The sequence below is a fragment of the Rhineura floridana genome, chromosome 5, assembly GCF_030035675.1.
Source record: "Rhineura floridana isolate rRhiFlo1 chromosome 5, rRhiFlo1.hap2, whole genome shotgun sequence".
In the NCBI taxonomy this organism is placed as follows: Eukaryota; Metazoa; Chordata; class Lepidosauria; order Squamata; family Rhineuridae; genus Rhineura; species Rhineura floridana.
Window position 1 is genome coordinate 133,724,135 of NC_084484.1, and position 16,249 is coordinate 133,740,383.

Sequence of the window (16,249 nt, forward strand, 5' to 3'; positions counted from 1 at the left end):
CAAAATACACATCAGAAAAGAACAATACAGTTTACAAAAAATTAAATAACAAACTATTAACATTGTTAAAAAAGCAACAGCAACATTTTTCAATAACAATACAGTAACAACCAGTCCTTTCCTAATGTTTTGACGGTATCTACTAGTTCTTAACATCAATGCGTTGACATCAAAGCATGGTGCCACTGGGGTGTCCTACTGGTAGTGCACCTGCCAGTCCTAGTGCAGGAAAGGGAACAGGGGCAACTCCAGCTTTTTGCCAACATAGACAGTGCACATTTCCAGTGTACGTGTGTATAAGGAGTCTTGCCAACAACCTTGTGAGGTAGGGTTGCCAATGGGAAACCAAGGCAGCTCGCAATAAGAAATAAATCCTTTTAAAATCCAGTAACCATAAAAACAAGTATAAACAGCTTAAAGTGGCATGGTTCTGAAATTTTGGGTCGGGTGAGTGAAGTTCCTTATCACTTGAGGTTGCAATTCTGTGCCTGTTTGAGTAAGCCCCATTGAATACATTGGGACTTGCTTCTGAGTAAACAAACAGGATTGCACTATAAATATCTTTACAGGTTGTGTAAATAATAAACATCTTTGACAGTCATACTTGTATAAATATTTCTTCATACTATGTCCCAATAAGTATCTGATTTACACTATGGTTGTACATGATTATTTCCTCTACATTTTAAGTGTGCCCTTCTTCCTTGGGGTGGTCATGGTTGCCCCCTGTTGTTTTCATCATGAGGGGCAGATTAGGCTGAGTGAAGGTGAGTAGACCATGGTCACCAGTAAACTTTATAGCTCATTTCCATTTTAAAAAAATAACTAAAATGATTTACACACAGGCAAGGTTTATTAAGTAGATCCATACAATAGATTTAAAGCACATCCATTTAAAGCGCATGACATCCCCTAAAGAATTCTGGGAAGTATTGTTTCTGCCTCAGTTATCATTCCTACCACCCTTAACAAACTATAGTTCCCATCATTTTGTGGTGGGATTCATGTGCTTCAAATATGTGTTGAATATGCTTTACATGAATGGTGTGGATCTGCCCTAGGTATGCTGTACATTCATTAGTGAATTGAAAAGAACAATTTTAAAATATACTTTTTTAAACAGGGGAAGGGTTGTACCTCAGTGGTAGGGCACATGCTTTGCATTCAAAGGTCTAAAGTCCAATCTCTCGAAAAGACTATTGCCTGGAATCCTAGAGAGCCAATGCTAGTCCATGTCATCAGTACTGAGTTAGATAGTACCAAATGGTCTGAGTTGGTATAAGGCAGATTCTTTTGTTCCTAATGGTAGAAAGAGACCCAAAAGCCACAGTGACTCCAAAAGCCACAGTGACTCCATAATTTATGCATTTTATTTACAACATTTATATACCTCTTTATTATAAAGAACCTCAAAGCAGTTTACAGAAGGAATTAAAACAATAAAATTATTGGCAAAAACAGTTAAAAACAGGTATTTAAAAACATTCAAAACAATAAAACCAACAATGAGTTAAAAACAGATAAAAAACACAATAGCTTCTACATGCCTGGGTAGGGTTGCCTAAACAAAAATGTTTTTAGCAGGTGCTGAAAGGAGTACAATGAAGGCATCTGCCTAATGTCAATAGGCAGGGAGTTCCAAAGAGTAGGTGCTGCCACTCTAAAGGACTAATTTGTTACAAGAGCAGAACAAGTACTATGTGGCACCTATAACATGTGGCACCTATAACCTTGAACTTGGCCTGGTAGCAAATCAGCAACTAGTGCAGATTTCAGAGCAGAGGTATTATGTGCTGATAGGGTCCCACTCATGTCAGCAATCATGCCACAACATTCTACACTAATTGTAGCCGCTGGTCAGGTTGTGCTGAATGAGCATTTCTGTGACCTTGGCTGACTGGCTGCCAGGATTTTTTAGTTTTGGGTTTTGGTTAGGAATCCTGACTGGTTATGGGATGCTGTGTTTTCTGCCTTACTCACAGGAATCTTGTTGTAGTTGGTATGGTATTGCATTTAGGAAATCATCTCTGTCTTTTGTTTTTGTTTTTCTATTTGCATTTCATTTACCTCTGACCTCATTCCCTTACATCCATAGAAGCAACAACAGTGATTCCATGCACTCAGCTCAACCCCCTTAAACCCACTGATGATGCACCTTGTTGGTTGCATGATGGTTTGTTTCTTGCCCAATAGTGGTAAAAGAGAATTCACACACTGGAAAGTGTGGCTGCAATTGTTGTTCCCAAGCTGCACCCTGTGAAGGTAGACCAAACCATGTGTGTTTTCTGTCAATTATTACTGACTGGAATTGGGCTAGCTGTCAAAGTGAGTTTATAGCAGCCCACAGGGTAGACAGAAAAGGGTAGACAATCTTCTTACTTTTAACTCATTCCTCTGACCTCTTTCTAAAGTGAAGTCTGTAAATCTGTAAAGATGTTTGGAGCAGCCATGTTAAATGCTAGAGGTAAGGCATTCCAGGTAAGGGGTTGCCAACCCTGCTTGGATATGGATATCTTTGCAGAGGATCCCTATTCAAGCCTTACCAATAGCACAATCCAAACTATAACTACTCAGAAGTAAGTCCTACTGAGTTTAGATCCAATGGGAGCATCTTCCTGGAAGGCTTCACCCATACCTATGTGCGTTAGAATGCCTGAAGAATGCTTTCCATGCATACAAGTGTATCTGCAGGGGCTCACTTCAAACATTCTAAGGAAAGCAAGTAAATAGGGGACAGAGCCTGCCTCATTTATGAATGTTTATTATTCCCAGTACTGAACATCTGAAAAGGGCTCTGCCCCGCATCTGTCTGCAAAGCTCTGACTGCATTCTCTTCCTTGGTCATGCTAGTGTGGCCCTTGGAGAAGGGCCGTAGCTCAATGGTGCTACTTATGCATCACCCAAGAAAAGTGAACAAAGGTGGACACAGATTTGCATAATGTTTGCATATGCTAGTTTATGTCTGAATGAAAAATTAGAAGTAATTACTATAATTTACTGTAATTTAAATAGAAATACAATATGTTTCCCCATAGTGAGGAAGCCTGTGACCATCAGGTGACCTGAACTTAGGGATGGAAGAGAAATTAAATTCAGTTCACATTTAAAGGAAAACTCACTTAACTTCCTGAAACAAAATGAGAACTGAAACACAGCCATCCTTTGAAATTTGCACTTCTCTGAAATAAAATGACCATTTACATAAAAATCTTTTATAGGATAAAGTCCCATGGCACAACACCTGCTACTATAATATATTCTGCATTTATTGTAAAAACTGGGGATGGTGTGCTGAATGGTGACATTAATCAGTGTCAGTATATTCATCTTCATTTTCCAACTATTAAACATAGTTTCAGTAAACCTATTTTGCAATTTCAGCCCGTTAAGCTTTCGCTTTACAAAATGGTATGAGGACAACCATCATTTCATTTTCTATTAGTACCCACTGTTTATTGCTAACTTCCAACATGAACAATATCATATGCCTTATTTGATTAGAGAAATAATTCAGTTCTAAATTTGGTAGACCCTAACCTCCAACCTTGGCTGAAGTAAACAAAAATATCTGACTAATTGGGGGGGGGGGGTTTGCATGAAAATGAAATAATTAATTTTTGTTTGGTATAATTTTAGTTTCTGCTCTTAAAGCTTATCAAGTAATGAGCACAAACTTTGCTTATTTAATTGCAACCCTTTTTCTTTTTTGACTCCTCTCACTTATTCATAAAGTTTTGGCAGTCACTTTCAGGGCCTGTGATTTATTTTTCAATTATTTACTGATGATCTTATGGAAGTCTGGAAGTTGGTCTCTAATTAACGTGTAAAGAAAAGTGCTATAAATGCTGACTATTTTTATTTGTGAGAAATAACCAGTGAATTGGAATCAGTTACATGCTCAGGCAAACATAACAAAATCTGGTGAACAGCTTACAACACACCTAAATGCTCTGGAGGAACTTAATAAGATGCTCATAAATAATGTTGCGTGTATTTTCTACAGGTTTTTTTTTAAGAACTTGGCTGTAAAGCTGCTTTTTATTGCGATTATTTGCTTGAGGGGTTGATTGTTATGGGTTTTTTATTGCTCATACTGGTTTTATGCAAGCTGCTCCTGGAGGCTTATGGGTTGAAGATTTAAGTACACAAAGCAACTATTAAAAACTGGTTTGGTGAGGCTGCAAGTAAGTAACCCCCTGTATTTCAGATGACATTGAGACCCTGCACTTTTATGTATATTCAAAATTAAATTGCCGCAATAAACAAACAAACAAAAGCACAAGCCGCCAGTGTGGTCAAGTGTCAGTGTGCAAGTGTGCTAGCCCAGTTTGGGTATCTCGTCATTCCAGATGCCTTTGTGGCCCCTTATTTGAGGTCCAAGACGATTGTCCCTAGTATATGCCCTTCCTCTGCCTGCTCTTTTTTCAGCAAAGCTCCTTATACTCTGGTGGAAGATGGCACATTTCCAAATCACAGCCTGCTGGCTTTCCCTTCTCAGCTTCTTCCAGCTGGGGTGGCAAAGTGATTCAGGAGGTGAACATGCTGTGCAGACAGATACCCTTATAAATATGGAAAATTATATCAAGAGGTTCTCTGGAATCTGAAGAACGTCATTTAGCCCTGTGCTTAGCACCAGGAGACAGCCCTGCCAATAGCTTGAATGAAACACGTGGCCATTAACTCCACTGCTCACCACAGAGCAACTTTTGATATTTAGATTTCAGTGGGTGAAAATGAAATGTTAGTCACTCTTTTTTTGCACATTTCCTTGAACTGAATTGCTTGTTTATGCACCAATAATTATGTCATTATTCTTCACTCAGGCGCCACTCCCGAGTTATCTATTGAGCATTCATGAGTATCGTGGCACCAAATCGCATTCATAATATATAAATCAAACCATTGCAGCACTTGACCAGTATGTAACGGTATATAAGGAGCTAGAAGCATATCACTGAGTGGCTTTGATTTCTTTATCCACTGGGGAGAAAGAACGCTTTAAAACAGATATTGTTGTTTCTTATGTCTTTGCAATAGGCAAAGTTACAGTGCCATCTAGAGGCCCCTCAAAGGTTTCAAGAGACTATCCTCAGCAACACCAAGAGTACATGTGGGTGTAAGGAAAAACAGTAAGCAGTGGGGTCGGATGTCATGAAAACAAATCAGTTCAATGAATCAGTTCAAGATAAGCACACATTTATAACATTAGTATTTAGTGATAACATAACACAGTCATCTTAGTATTGCTGAGTTAAGTTACACCTGTAGTGGTGCAGGAAGTCATTTCCCTTCAACCCCAAATGAACAGAATAAAATGTTCTGTAAATGCTGCAGTTTCATTCTCTAGCGTCCCTTTATAGGAGAGTTGCAACATTTAGGTCAGTAGCAGAGTGCCCTGGAAGACTGAAATGTACCCCCACTGGTTGGAAGATGATCAGGTAAATGATACAGCTGGTTTTTGTAACTCCTGTAATGTTGCCTGAGTAGCTATGAGGACAGAGCTGGCATCCAGAACTTCCAGTCAATTGTGTCCACTGCCCCCTCTGCTTGCAACAAATGTGCCATGTTTGTTTGTTTGTTTGTTTATTGCATTTGTATACCGCCCCATAGCCGAAGCTCTCTGGGTGGTTTACAACAATTAAAAACATTAAAAACAAATATACAAATTTAAAAACACATTTTTAAAAAGCAATTTAAAAACGCATGCTAAAATGCCTGGGAGAAGAGGAAAGTCTTGATCTGGCACCGAAAAGATAACAGTGTTGGCGCCAGGCGCACCTCGTCAAACAAATCATTCCATAATTTGGGGGCCACCACTGAGAAGGCCCTCTCCCATGTTTACCTTTTGTCTGATGTTTTGTATATTTGTATCCTGCTCTTCCCAATGTGGTTTGCAATAAAATGCAAACAACAAAGCTGATGCAACATAATTGGAACAATGAAGTAAAACAAGCCAATCATAATAAAATGAATAATAAAGCAGCTTTTAAAGTAGATTAAAGCACAGAACTTCAAAATCCTCAAAGAAAAAAGTCTTTGCCTAGTACCTGAAAATTAACAGAGTAAATGCCAGATGAGTCTTTCTAGGAAGGCAGTTCCAGAAGTGAGGCATGCCATAGAAAAAGCCTGTTCCCATAGAAAACGCTCATCACAACATTCATCACTTCAAATAGCAGCAGCACCTGGAGGACAGCCTCTGGTGAGAACTTCAGGACATTGACAGGTTGATATGAGAACAGGGATGTCTTCAGGGACCCAGGCCCCAAGTCATGCAGGCTTTTAAAGGTAAGCACTAACCTTATTTGTAGTCTGGGGATGCTCCTCAATTCATTTTTGTTGCTAGAGGCCCAGGTAACCTCAGTGGCTAGGAGTGCCTTACCAGCTTTGGCTGGTAAGACAGCTGTGGCCGTTTCTGGACCAGAATAGCCTGAGCACTGTTGTCCATGCACTGGTAACCTTGAGGCTGGATTGCTGTAATGCACCCTATGCGGGGCTGCCCTTGAGGTTGGTCTGGAAGCTGCAGCTGGTGCAAAATGCAGCAGCATGGCTGCTCACTAAGGTATTGCAAACATGTTACCCCGCTGCTGAAAGAATTGCACTGGCTACCTATTAGCTTCCGAGCCAAGTTCAAGGTTCTAATTTTGGTGTACGAAGCCCTATGCAGCTTGTGACCAGGATACTTGAAACATTGTCTTACCCCTTATATACCCAGTCTGTCACTGAGCTCTGCAGGTGAGGGCCTCTTGAAGATACCATCTTATCAGGAGGCCCATTCCACACAACATAGGAAGTAGACCTTTGGTATTGTGGCACCCACACTTTGGAATTCCCTTCCCTTAAATATTAACTTTTTGGCGCCTACTGAAGACCTTCCTCTTTCAACAAGCCTTTTAAGTAGAGGCCTTATTCCAGTCTGTTTCTGTCCTGGAATTGCTTTTTAAGATGTTTTTAAAGTTGTTTTTCAAAGATGTTTTTAAGATGTGTTTTTTAAATGTTTTTAAAGATGTTTTGTTTTCATATGTTTTAAAGTGCTTTTAGTGTTTTTGTTTGCCACCCTGGGCTCCTTCTGGGAGGAAAGGAGGGAAATATGTAAATATAAATAGTTAATAATAAATGGTTTGTAAAGGAGGATTCGGATTTGTTCCCTTGGGGATGTGCTTGTGCTGCTGCAATACTGTGTTCTCATCATTCAAACTGCAATGTTTTCTTGCTGGATAAATGCCCCCCCCCCAGCATATCCATCAGTATTGCACATATTGTTTGGATTTTATTGCAAAGAGCAGCCAGGTAGCAGGGGATTTTCAGCTGAATACCAACGCAGGCCCACAATCTGGTTCAGGAGCACATTCCAGATTGGGGTCCTGAGGCAGCTTTTTCCAACATAAAAGCAGGCAGGTTAAGCATACTAGTTTATAACACGTGACTATTGTCCAGTAGTATAGTGGCAAATTCAGAAGTGCAGGGTCACTTCATGTTAGTCACAGCCACACACACCCTTTTTTGTTGCTGGGTTGAGAATGAGGTCCTTGTTAATGTCTTCTCCCACAACAACAGATATCCCTAGGAGCCAATAAGCTTGAAAGGGGAGAATGTTAGCTCCTAAGAAGAGTCTTCTTAATGGCTGACTCACCTCCTTTCACTCTGATTGGCTCCAATCAGCAGGAGAGGACAAGGAAGCATGTCAGAACACTCTTCTCAATGGCTAACACACTCCCCTTTCATGCTAATTGTCTCATATGATGCTGAAGACATAGGGACTCTGCTGGGACCCTGCTCCCAAAAACGTAAAAGGTCTAAGACCCCCCAAAACTCTGGAGGACTACACCCCTGCTATTGTCACATGTAGTTTGGCCCTTATTTGGATGAAGTTCCCACTGGATGCAGGGGAGTTTGCTTCTGACTAAATGTCCCTAAGTTCAGACTGTGCCAGTCTTATTTTAGAAAATAAAGAATCTTATTTTGATTCTCCATCTATGAGTAAAGAGATAAAAGAATTCCCCTGCTTGGTTTCCAACAAATCATTTGTCAACATGACATTTTGCATAGATGTTAGCTCAGCCGACACATATGGACCATAAAGGTGGTGCTCAGCTCTGCAGTTCTAAGCCGCTGCATTTGGGAATATTTGATAGCATTCTACCTTCTTCTTCTAAGGTTACGGTAAACCCCAGTCTCAAGGCATAAACTGCTGTGCCTGCTTACTTGCAACACACTCATGCAAAGCTTCTTAGAAGCATTTGACTGGCCGCTCTGGTAGAGGACAAGTCTTGCATGTAGAAAGTCCAAGGTTCAATCCCTGACATTTCCACTTAAAAAAGCAAAAAAAAAACCCCTCACATAGCAGGGCTAAGGAAGACCTCTGTCTACCTGTGACCCTGGAGAGCTGCTGCCAGTCTGAGCAGACAAGACTGGCCATGATGGACTTGTAATCTGAACCAGGATACAGAATTAAACAGATCTTTAGTCTAATTCATCAGGGCTGTTCTTCCATTCTTACCAATCAACTACATATTGTACTTGTAGGGCTGACACCTTTTTGGTGGCTCATCTCCTGTGCCTTTACCAGGGCATGGAGCATGATATAGAGTAAATCAAGTAAATGAAGCTTTTCCTGGCATGAAGAAAGCAATGGGGGGAAAAAATCACCTGTTAATTTCTTTACGTCAGGCAAAGGAGTAAGGCCAGTAAAAAAAAGTTGGTTAACTGATTTGCAGGAATATTCAGACTATAAAAATTTACCCGGAGGGGAGAAAGCTTTCTGAAGGGGACAGCATAATCAAAACTGTTTCATCCTGTGTTTGGGTTTTTCTTGGAATAAGGAACATGATATGTAAAACCCCAAAAGATTCTCATTCCCTCAAAATCGGGTGACAGCCGAGGGTGACAAAAACATCCCATCTCACTAACCAACCCAGGGAGGGAGATATCCTACACATGCCTGCTGGGTGGGGGATGTTCCAAGACATCTGCATTGCAGAATAATCTGTCAAGCAATGATAATTTTTATTTGCTCAGCATCTTGTATAGAACAGTCTTGATATTTGGGGGAGGGCAATGGGGCAGTGCTAACTGTTTGAATGACACTTTGTATTACAAAAGATTATGAATGAGCCTGTAGCAGCGCTTTCTGAGCTAGGCAAGGCAATTTGCCAAATCGTTTCAGCATGAAAAACCGATGTGACAGGCTTTGCTTATTTTTCACCAGGCAGGAAAATAACTCCCAGCTTCAGCTTCACGCAGGTGCCCAGCATGAAGTAAAACAGGCAAGGATGAACTCTAAGAGCTTAATCAGACTCTCAGAGGTGGGAACAGGAAACTATACAACAAAGATGTTGACAGCTCACTGATAGAAATGGCTTTAGCAACTGTGTTAGCAGATGAGAGGTTTTCTCTATGCAAAACCACTTTTCCTCTGACAAAATACAGCACTATTTTTATAACCTCAAGGTGTCAGATTGTCTTGCAGTTACTGCCGGAAGGTTGGTTTGATTACAGATTCACCAGGATAGTTGCACAAACAGGTTTCAGACATGCAGCACTAGTGTCCTGCAGCAGCCTGCTTTCTATTGCAACAGCTCACTTAGATTTGTTCAGTAGTTGTTGTTTTTACTCTGATTGCCTCTAGATTAGATTACTAAAATGCACCCAGCATGGGGTTATCCTTGAAAAGTATTCAGCAACTTCAATAAATTCAGAATGCAACACCCCAAATCTGATCCAGGATAGCACTTTTACCCAGGCTTTCAGACCTTTGCTCTGTTGGAACCTAGCAAAACTAGGTCTAATTTATTCAAAGCATTGTTTTTCACCTTTAAAGGCCTAAGTACTCTGGGTACAGGATATCAGAAACAGAGCTTTGTCCCCTCCATCCCTGCTCCACCCACGCACCCACTCACCAAGGGAACAAGGCTTCCTCCATGGGAACCCCTCTTGCTGCCTGACTACACTTATCTAGAAAGGCCTCTGCTCAGGAAAGCAGGTGAAGATATTCGGTGGTATTCGGTGCTGGTCCTAGGCTCTATCTGCAGACAATATTAAAGCAGCATCATGCCACTTTAAACCGTTGTAGCTTACAGAATGCTGGGACTGTAGTTTGTGAAGGATGCTGAGATTTCTTAGGAGATCCCTATTACCCTCACAGAGCTACATTTCCCAGAGTTCCCTGGGGAGAGGGATTTATTCTTGAGGCACTGTGGAAATTGTCAGTCTGTGGTAGAACAAGGTTCTCCTAACAACTCTTAGCACCCTTAAGAAACCACAGGTTCCAGGATTCTTTGGAAGAAGCCATGACTTTTTAAAGTGGTATGATACTGCTTTAAATGTATAGTCCAGATGAGGCCTTAGTCATAGTGTACTTATAAGAGTTAATAGATACAACTAACGTAGGTTCATTAATTTCAATAACTACTTTGAGTAGGACTTAGTTCTGGGGTGGGCATCCAAGAGGCGGCTGGACAGCCATCTGTCAGGAATGCTGTGATTTGGATTCCTGCATTGATCAGGGGGTTGGACTCAATGGCCTTGTAGGCCCTTTCCAACTCTACTATTCTATGATTCTATAATTCTATGATCATTTGGCCCTCCAGATGTTGCTGAACTACAACTCCCATCAGCCCCAGGAAACATGGCCAATGGTCAGGGATGAGGGGAATTATAGTTCAGCAACATCTGGAGGGCGACAAGTTCACCACACCTGACTTAGTTGAATACAACCAATTATTTTGAGGACTGGTACATTGCATTGACATGCCTTTTTACTCTCTTATTTCTGCAGTCTTTGCTTTTCTTCTTTTATATTTCCTATTGAAATCATCATTAGCTGATACAAGACCCCATGTCAATTACTTGGCAGGATACAAATTTAAGAATAAATAAAAATAAATGTTAGCACTGACATCAAATTTCACTTCAAGCAAATTCAAAAGTGATGTTTTGAGAGGGCAAAATGTCTGTAGGAAATTTGAATGTTATCTAAAATTTCTCTGGGGGGATGTTAACTATTGTATTTTAGGGAGTCTCATTTCTCATGATCCCTGTACAAATTCCAGCATACTGTTAGCTCTGACCTGAACAACAAAAAAGCTAGGCATCTGATCCCTTCTTCATATTCTTATGTTGCCTTGCTGATTTTCTCCCTGCCTAATTATCACATGTTTTTCCTTGGCTTCTTGCCTAGATGGAGATATACTTTGGAATAAGATTGTGAACTATATTTAACACTAGTTTTATTTTATCCATTCATCAAGGCTGGAGACTGATCATTTTCTTTATTTACTTATTTATTTGCCATATTTTTAACCTGCTCTTCATTGAATATTTTCAATCACAAAGCGGGGAACAAAGTAAATAAAAGCCATGATGAAAGTCATGTGATCCATTTCACCAATGTGAAATTCAAGGTTTGTTCAGAACAGCTGGGGTTCACTGCATAGGGAAAATAAAAGCAATTCCTTAATTATTATTAAATGGCCCATGAAAATGAAGCTGGCAGTTAAAGTACCTTTGCCCCACGTAGCTCTAAATTCAGTATAATCTAGTCTGGGTTTTAACCTTGTTTGTGAGACCCAAATAATACATTATGATATATGAAACATTTTTGTATTTTCCTTGAATTCAAAATTTCCAGGGCAGCTGCAACTAATACAAGCACAGTACAGACAACAAAAGGAAGTGCAAAAAAAAAAATCACAGCAGGGGAGGAAATGTATCAGTGGTTAAGAGTCTGGGAAAATAAAATGAAGTTTGCCTTGCACCTAGAAGGCATAAAAGGACCAAGGGGAAAGAGTTCTATAAGCGAGGTGCCACAGCTGACAAGGCGTCTCCCCGATAGCTACCCAGCTAGGCATCAGCAGATCAGTCTAGTTTTGGTCTGTATCGTTTTTGCATGTCTTCATTCAAAAGTCCATTCCATCTTGCTTACACATTAATCTGCTATTGTAAAGAAAAAACACTGCATGAAAGTACTTCTTTTTGAACAAGTTTTCACAAAATACGCATTGCTAAATTAATTTTATTCTAAAATGCAAAGTTTTGTACATATTTTGGTACTATTTTTTGAACCAAGTCCACCACAAAATTCAGAAATCTGAAGGATAACACTACATCCCAATCCACACATTCGTCTAAGAAATGCGGTAAGATTTGTTAATATTTATTTTATTTATTTATTTAATTTAATTTATATACCTCCCGAAGGCTCTCTGGGCGGTGTACATAAAAGATAAAACAAGCACAGTGTATAAGTACAATAAATACAATAAATCAAGAACCAAAAACAAACAAACAATAAAAGAACCAAACAACGTCCAAAATACAAGATAATAGTGAAATACTGTTAAAATACACTTTAAAATGCCTGGGAGTATAAAAAGGTTTTCACCTGGCGCCGAAAAGATAGTAGCGTCGGCGCCAGGCGCACCTCATCAGGGAGACTGTTCCACAGTTCGGGGGCCACCACTGAAAAGGCCCTAGTTCTAGTCACCACCCTCCGAGCTTCTCGATGGGATGGCACTCGGAGGAGGGCCTTAGATGTTGAGCGCAGTGTACGGGTAGGTTCATATTGGGAGAGGCGTTCCATATCAGTTTGACATATTTTTCTGTTCATATAAATTGTGCCTTACTTGAAAGTAACTTACCTGTTATGATGTTCAGACTATCAATTTTTTTTTTGTAAAAAAAGAATTCACAAAGATTGAATTTCTCAGGTATCCCTACACCCATCTCATTTCATATGGTGGGGACACCCAGAGGTGGTCCTCACCATAAGATCTGAGTGTATTTGAGATGCTTGGAATGGTAGCTTAATAGTGCGTTCCAGCTGGAAAGTGCTATAGCTCTCTTCTGGGTAATCTGATGGGAAGCCTTTGTGCTCTTTTAAGGAGTATGATGTTGCTGTAACTAGGATGGGTGAATCTGTCGATCTCACTTTATCTTTTTTCCAGTCTTCAGTTCTCCACATTCCTACATCAGTTTTTTTTAAAAAAAATCCTCATGAAAGTTCATTAGCGTTTTAGTGCAAATTTCTCCTAAGATACATATTTGTATGCCATGTCCCCCAATATAACATATCTGCAAAGCAATTTTCCCTAATGTAAATGCATTTCTGTAAATTATTTCCTAATGTATGCATTTTTGTGCACACTTTATCCCAGTATATGAATTTTTGTATACATTACTTGGCTGGAGAATGGCATTGCAACATTCAGAGAAGTGCAAAATTCAAAGGATGGTTGGGGTTTGGTTCACATATCATTTTGGAAAGTGCAAATTATGTAGATTCACCTTTAAGTGAAATCTGAATTGAATTTCTCCACCATCCCCAGCTGTAGCTTTAACCAGAACTGCACCTTTCTTCCCACCTAAAACCTGAATCAGTTAAGGATTTAGGATACTGCTTCTCAGAAAACAGTGTAGATGGTTTGAAGTACAAATCAGGTTTTAAATTGTCTGGCTGCTGCTGCTGCTATTATGATCCCCCCCCAAGAGTGTGTGGGAGCAACCAAAGCAGGAGTCACCAACAAAAATATCCTAAGGTACTAGGTAAAGAAGCCATTAGTGGATTGTGTCCTTGACAACATGCCAGTGCATTTGAGATGATGAAATCACCTGCCATGTATGATTGCACCAGGATTTAATAACAATACAGTCCCACTGTTTCCAATTTTGTAGCTTCTATTTACGAAAAATAAAGATAAAACAGAGAACAGTTGATGTGGTATAAGGCAGCTTTTTAAATTCCTAAATATTATAAACATCCTTGTCTGATGCAGCTAAGTAGAAACAAATTTACAAGGCACACTCACATTAACCTTAAGGATGGATTACCCTAATATGTCTTTATTACTGTGGGCCATTGGGAAGCTTTAGCTGATGCAGAATGCAGCATCTGAATTGCAGAACAATAGAATCACAGAATAGTAAAGTTGGAAGGGGCCTATAAGGCCATCAAGTCCAACCCCCTGTGCAATGCAGGAATCCAAATCAACGCACTCCCGACAGATGGCTGTCCAGCTGCCACTTGAATGCCTCCAGTGTCGGAGAGCCCACTACCCCTCTAGGTAATTGATTCCATTGTCGTATGGCTCTAACAGTTGGAAGTTTTTCCTGATGTCCAGTCGAAATCTGGCTTCCTGCAACTTGAGCCCATGATTCCATGTCCTGCACTCTGGGATGACCGAGAAGAGATCCCGGCCCTCCTCTGTGTGGCAACCTTTCATGTATTTGAAGAGTGCTATCATATCTCCCTTCAGTCTTCTCTTCTCCAGGCTAAACATGCCTAGTGCTTTCAGTCTCTCCTCATAGGGCTTTGTTTCCAGTCCCCTCATCATCCTTGTTGCCCTCTGAACCTGTTCCAGTTTGTCTGCATCCTTCTTGAAGTGCGGAGACCAGTAATGGACGCAGTATTCAAGATGAGGCCTAACCAATGCTGAAGAGGGGAACTAATACTTCACGCGATTTGAAAACTATACTTCTGTTAATGCAGCTTAATATAGCATTTGCCTTTTTTGCAGCCACATTGCACTGTTGGCTCATATTCAGCTTGTGATCAATGACAATTCCAAAATCCTTCTCACATGTCATATTGCTGAGCCAAGTATCCCCCATCTTATAACTGTGCATTTGGTTTCTTTTTCCTAAGTGTAGAACTTTGCATTTATCCCTGTTGAATTTCATTCTGTTGTTTTCAGCCCAATGCTCCAGCCTATCAAAGTCCCTTTGAATTTTGTTTTTCTTCCACGGTATTAGCTATGCCCTCCAATTTTGTATCATCTGCAAATTTGATAAGCATGCTCTGTACCTCCTCATCCAAGTTGTTAATAAAAATGTTGAAGAGCATGGGTCCCAGGACCAAGCCCTGTGGTACCCCACTCGTTACTTCTGCCCAGTTTGAGAAGGAACCATTGATAAGCACTCTATGGGTACGATTCTGGAACCAACTCTGGATCCACCTGATAGTTGTTCCATCCAGCCCACATTTAGCTAGCTTGCTAATCAGAATATCATGGGGCACTTCAGAGTAAAAAGAGTTTCTATTAGTTCCTACTTCAAAAAACCAAGTTGTGGAGAGTGAGAATTCTGTAATTGCAGAAGAGGAGACAGTGAATCTTGATGATACTGAATTCAGTAATTCAAGCAATATCTCTGACAATGAGAAATGACAGTCAAATGGTAACAGTGACTGAGAAGCAGAAAGCAGTATTCTAGCCTGGCCACATTATTCTGTAATTTTAGAAGATGGTGTGGCTATAAGGGAACATGGCTGTGACTATCATGAAGGGAACCTGCACTTCTGAATTTGCCACTATACTACTGGTGCTGAAAGTTGTTATGAGACCCTTATTTCCCTCACAGAGTTCTCTGAGGATTACTTGTTAAACCACTCTGAGAGTTATAGCTCTGTGAGGGGAATAGTGGTGTCCTAACAATTCTCAACACCTTAACAAAATAAACCTCTTCACATTGACCACTATCCAGTCCTCGGGTATGGTGTCAGATCAGAGGAACAAGTTACATATTTTTCTTAGAAATTTCACATTTGAGTTCTTTGAAAACCTCTGGGTGGATGCCATCTGGACCCGGCAATTTGTCAGATTTTATTTTGCCTATTAAGCCTAGAACTTCATCTCTCATCACCACTATTTTCCTCAGTTCCTCAAACTCTCTTCCTGAAAATGTTAGTTCAGGTCCAGGGATCTGCCCTATATTCTATACTGTGAAGACAGAGGATGTTGCTTCCTCCTTATGCCTACTCACATTCGTTCTTGGAAAATGGAAATGGGCTGCCTTCAAGTCAATTCTGACTTATGGCAACGCTATGAATAGGGTTTTTATGGTAAGATTCAGAGGGAGTTTACCATTGCCTTCCTCTGAGGCTGAGAGGCAGTGACTACCCCAAGGTCAGCCAGTGAGCTTCATGGCTGTGTTGGGATTCAAACCCTGGTCCCCCAGGTCATAGTCCAACACCTTAAACACTACACCACACTGGCTCTCGGTCATTCGTTCTTGGCCTTCTGTATTAGGCCTGCCAAATCCCTTGTTCTAGAATGAGATATGTTGGTTCCTAAGTATGCTAACAGGTCTAAGATGAGGGTAAGGATTGGTATAATGGTTGATGTATGTTACAAAGACACCAGTGGCTTTCTTAATTGAGGGGGATAGGGGCAATCGTCCCCTATGCACTACCCAGGGGGAAGGGGCTTATGAGGTGGACCTTTCTCCCAGGCAAGAAGTCACAAGTTCCTATCTCTTC